The sequence below is a fragment of the Hetaerina americana genome, unplaced genomic scaffold, assembly GCF_022747635.1.
Source record: "Hetaerina americana unplaced genomic scaffold, ioHetAmer1.1.p SCAF_8, whole genome shotgun sequence".
Classification (NCBI taxonomy): domain Eukaryota; kingdom Metazoa; phylum Arthropoda; class Insecta; order Odonata; family Calopterygidae; genus Hetaerina; species Hetaerina americana.
In genome coordinates this window covers 78,170,002-78,175,675 of record NW_027287427.1, presented here as the reverse complement: position 1 = coordinate 78,175,675, position 5,674 = coordinate 78,170,002, and positions in this window count along the sequence as shown.

The following is a 5,674-nucleotide window of genomic DNA, read 5'->3' as shown; positions in this document are numbered from 1 at the left end:
GCGTTTCCTAGGAACGGCTCTCGACTACGTCATACCTAAACTAGGTGCGAAAATACAGACTTCCGGCTGGGGTTGTGAGGGTTGGAGTCACTTCGACATGAAAAAACACACGGGACGTCAGAGATGATGTTGGGAAGTGTTGGTCGGCGGGGAAGTTATTGTAGCTGTGAGAGAGAAGGGGACGGCGGAGTCCGTCGAGTGCCCAGGCTCCCCTCCAGGCGCTCCTTCATTCTCTCACCAATCCGAATCCTGAGGAGAACAATATTGTAGGTCGGTCGTCTTCTTTTGGGCTCCATTTTACTTGAAAACCAACGTGTTTCCCTTCATGAACCCCAACCCCTTAAGACGCCATCTCCCGCTTTGAAGCCTCGCTGTCTAACGGATGGCCTGCTCAATTCACTTAACAACTTCCCTTGTTATTTCAGAGTGCCTCTTCGTCCTACACAGCGGAATAATTTGAACCAGTTAAGCAAATTTTCATTAATTGTACTAAGAATTCGCATTTAAAAAACTAATCAGGGAGTCTAAGAGTCTTGCTTTGTTATGTCCAGTAATTATTGTCTGCCCATCTTGAAAACTGTCACGCATTGTAATAGATATCTGTACAACTTTTTAATAACGGAACAATACTTCTTCTGAAACTGTATGGATGTTCCACTCTATCATGCCGTTCATATTGTATGCATTACCTGTTTTTATCCGTTAATTCGTTTTTTTTATTTTCACTTTACATCATTTGACTCCCACTTCAAACAAAATCTCGAAAATTAAACTCCCTTCTCCTTACAGGTTTTTTTCTAACTAATAAACTATTCAACCATATCTATAACATCTTTTATGATGTTAGCGCACGGATCTTTTTGCATTATTCCGTAAAAACCCCGCATTTTAAGATTCTGCAACCATTATCTTATCGGATCAGGTTTCAGAACCATAATGGGAAAACTAAGCCTCAGTGAAGTTTATTATTAGTGAGGCTTCTTGTTTATAGATGTTATTATCTAAATTCCTCTTGTTTATTTACGTCAAAGAGTGTACATAAATTTAATTTTTAACTGATGCCCAATCCTTCATGAGTATCTCATTAGTTCCGATTTCTTTTGAGTTCATATTCATCCCATGCCATTCATATTGCTCGCTTTTCAGATTTAATGATTGCAGAATATAAAGGATCAAAAACATTTGTGTTAATCAATTAGAATAACTCTACGAGAGGAATGAAAACTTTTCATTGACCAAAATTTGGCAAGGACTTTTGCCTACCATTCCCATTAATATATGATAGTTAGTTAATTGACCAGCATGGGGGGGAGGGTAGTCTGTAATAACCAAATCCCAAATTTCATTCAGGAAAACCATTTGAGCAAGATTTCGATGCAACAGAAAGTGATTTTTCCAGAGTAGTTGCCAATTTCTTAACCCTTATCTCAGGTTTTTATTTTCAGCGGCGTAATATAAGGCTGATCGCTTCAAAATCTTCTTTCCTTCCTGAACTCGAGGAAACCTTCAAACCTCACAATTCGAAAGGCCATTTCCTGGGGGATTGCCGTCGGAGAGTAAAACGGCCAAAGGCATAGGGAAGGAAGGAAGCACCTTTTGTTGGCGCCGGACGGATATTTTTCAGGTCTCGCCGCGTCCGTCGGTGTGCAAAGAGTCTCTTTGGAAAGGGTTAGGGCGAGCCGGATTTGTGCAACCAGCGGTGTTTTCCCCGAGAGAATGGCAGCGCGTTCTAAGCCGCTATCACTTGCTCGTCTTAGCCGGAGACGGGGAACGAATTTGGCAAGGGAGGCTGAGAAATGGCAGTGTGTAAGTAGAATTAGAGGAGAATCCCGAGCCAGAGGGCTGGTTGGGTCCCTAACCCCGATGCACGGTGGCATGAGTATTCCCTTTGAGGAGAGCGCGTCGGCTGGTCTGTCTCCCCGAAAGAGCGGACGGAAGAACATTGAAAGGGTTTATTCGCGACCAATCCCTAATGGTGGGATTTGTTCGGGCTGGGACAACTTGTTTTTGTGGGAAGGGGCACCGAAGTTCTCAGTCATGGGTAGGGTGTGGAAGGATGTGCCGCGGATAAGCCCAGTTTTCCTTGCCGGGCCGTCGCGTTTAAGCTTCCTCCATCCGCCTCAAATGTCTCAATAAAATTGCCGTTGGAAAAATCATCATGCATTTCCATATGGAGAAATGGAAGAGTAAATGTAAATTTTACTCGAGCATTAGTAGCACACCAATTAACAAAAGTTAATGGAGGCCAGAGGATGTAATCATTCGGATAAAATTTTGGGAATTCCTTAGGCGATCCGGAAGACATGGTGACTGCAGGGTAAATTCCAATCGGGAGTATGCGGTGATTTCGGATGGGCTCGATAAAAGAATTGCAAGGGTGATGTCAGCTAATTGGAAATTTTAGTAGAAGCTATATCTTCAACTAGTTAGGTATCATTGTTTTCCCTAAAAAATGGAAGACAAAATTTTTTTTTGAATTTCCACAAGGTTAATGATTATGGCGCTATACATTTACAGGTATACTGCCGAGTTTACCATCTTGTACCATGACCGTAAGCAGTAAATGGTACAAAAACAGTAAGTTATATTGCCAAGGGATGAGGGCTGGGCGAGAGGAACGTAATGCATACTCTTGCATCACTCCTACCAATCTCACTACTCTCCTTTCCTCCTCTCCATACTCCTCTCTTCCTTTGGCAGTATAACTTGCGGTTTTTGTGCCATTTACTGCACACGGTCATGCTTCTTGGTGACGAAACAAGTTGCGCCGTGATTAATTTTTTAATGGGGAACATATCATTTTCTCGTAATTATGCCCGATCACATTCACTTAACTCCCACTGTAAAATGAAATCATTCCTGTTAATTGGAGCTCTCTTTTATGCTTTCAATATGTCGTATTCTTTCCTTTCGGTGTTCGCACGCCAAATAGTCGCCTGATCATACGTTAGCCAACAGGCGTCGTGTACACATGAATCCTCTCGTGTTCTCTCGTGCCTCTTCGTGTTCCCCTTGCTGCACCAAGCTCCATCGGATGAAATTTTAAGGTAGGGATGTTAACTCCACGATCAGGCTATTCAGAGAGTTTTGTCATCCGTAAAAATCATCTAGCCACGTTTCGTAGGAATTTCACTTCTATACTATAGAGCATCTGCTTGCCTATCATTCACGAGAAGTGTCCGACAAGTTTCTTAAGGGTTACCGCAATTGCAAATTTAGCACAGATAAAAGTGGTCGATTATTATAATGATTACGCATTCTAAGTTTTGATTCATAGAATATTAAATAGTCGCATATCTATTACTTACTGTTAAACGGCGTAATTGTTCTTGAAAATACGTTTGAAGGGGTCCAAGAATATTGTTTGCGAGCGCAATATGAAATCAATATGTATTCTCGTTGAAAAAACATTTAAAACTCTTCGAGAATACTATTTTCCTCTTAAGACTATCCTCGCTATTCTAAAAAGTGTCAATTTCTCAGATACGTTGATAAAAATGCTTCTAATTGATACAATATCAAGGGTAAGCCACGAAAAACGAAGATACAAGAAAGATGATGAAGGTAAGCTTAGCCACGTCCTCTTGCCTCCTATCCCCTTCCTTCGCCGTCCGAAGTTCTACAAAATTAAAGATCCCCAATGGAACCATCATCGTTATTATATACTTGTGTGCATCAGTATTATACCTTTTGTAAGTGAAGCACCAAAATATATTTTTCCGTGTATAAAAAAAATGTCCCGCATTTTCTACCACATGACACTTGTATGTGCTTTAACTCTCGGAGTGGTAGGGAATGGAAAAATTTAATTCTGTAAAAAATAATTTAGCTTACAATTGTCGTTCCTAAAAAGGATGGTCCGCTAAAATTTTGCGCTTGCTTCTTCTAGTGCGAAAACGTTGGATAACTTATCTTGCAAGTAGGAATCTTAGTGTTTTCACATATTTCACACTTATATTTAAAAACTATGAAAAATATATTAGGCATTGTTGATTTTGTAAAATTTTGTTAACAAACCAAATATTCATTAAGAAGGGCATTGCATGATTATTTCTTATGCTCCACCGATAGTGGCATAGGCATTCTACAAGAAAAATCAAAATTAACAAGTACAGGTTCATTTTAAGCGTTTTATTAATTATAATATGCTAAAATGTAAATATGTATGTGCATGTTAGTTGATAGTATTCACAATGAAAATGATACTCTACGCCGCTTCAGCTGTAAATCTTATTTTTTTGGTTCTCAGGAGGTATATTAAATTCACAAAAAGTTATCTCACGTGAAAATAATAAGTTAAACTTATTCGGAGTAACATAATATTTACCATCTGCAGATCATTCTCCTGACGCAAGCTGAAGGATATGTTTTGAAATATTTAAAATTTGTAATAATAATCTTCTTAACTCGTTCTTACGGGTTTAACTGAAATTTCAATTCAATAAACCCACAACATCATATTTATTTTCTTCAACTCTTTGGGTTTGAATATAATGATAATATTTCCACGTTATTCCGCATATTCATGTTACATTTTAAATTTGGAATTGTCCATATTTATCTTTTTCGATTGTCATTTACGTGTATTGATCTAACGCATGGCTGATTTTATGCATGACAGTATGTTTTTAATTTCCGTAACTACTCACACAGCTCACATAGCTACAGTAACCTATTTCATAATTAGCCACGACTGAAAACACTCCCGCAATTGAATCAACGAATAGTTCATGCATCTGGACGATAACGGCGCATCCATTTTTCCACTGGTGGTCGAGAGCTATCGAAAAACCTACCCCGATGTATCATACCGATAGTTAATCAGTCTGACAGCCGAAGAGCCTCTTCCCATATCAACACAGCTGCTGTCCCTTTGGATTGCCCCCGTCAACCAATCGGGAGCACCACCGACTTTTAACGGCTTGTTCAATAACACTGCTCAGTGCCAAAACACCACACTTTTGCTCTTTTGAGTGACACAAGCCGTACCTAGAAAAATGTATTTGATCTCTATCCTGTTTTATCCATTACAATTAGGCTATCATTGTTCACATGCGTAATATTGTGTATGCTTAGTTTTTTTGAGTATTCAGAACTTACCTGCTCCACTTCCTGGGCTTGTCGCAACTCCTGTGTTATCAATCGATCAAAGACCTTTTCATTGAATTTTTTGGGCTAGAGTGACACGATAAAAACATTAATAAATGTCTAATTCCCACTCTAGATGGTGGGTGTTGACACGCCCCTTAAGGGCATATGTTACAGACCTTTACAATAAATATTGATGCATTTTAGAAACATTGGAATGGAGGCTTAAAATTTAACTAATTATGATTCGTATATATTATGTTTTGCTAACTGAAGATACATACTACCTTGATCAAAAATTTCCCGGAATTTATTCAGAAAATTAAAAATACAAGTTTATTCATCTAAATCTATATTGTCCCCTTCAAAGTAATCCCCATCGACTGCAACACACTTATGCCAGCGCTTGATCCAATCCTCGAAACATTTTTTATATTCGGTTTTCGGTATGTCCATCAGTGCTTCCTGCGATTTTTCCATTACTTCCTCTCGGCTGCTAAAACGCGTTCCCCGTAATGGTTTTTTAACTCGATTGAACAGAAAGAAGTCACAGGGAGCCAAATCAGGTGAATTCGGTGGCTGTTGG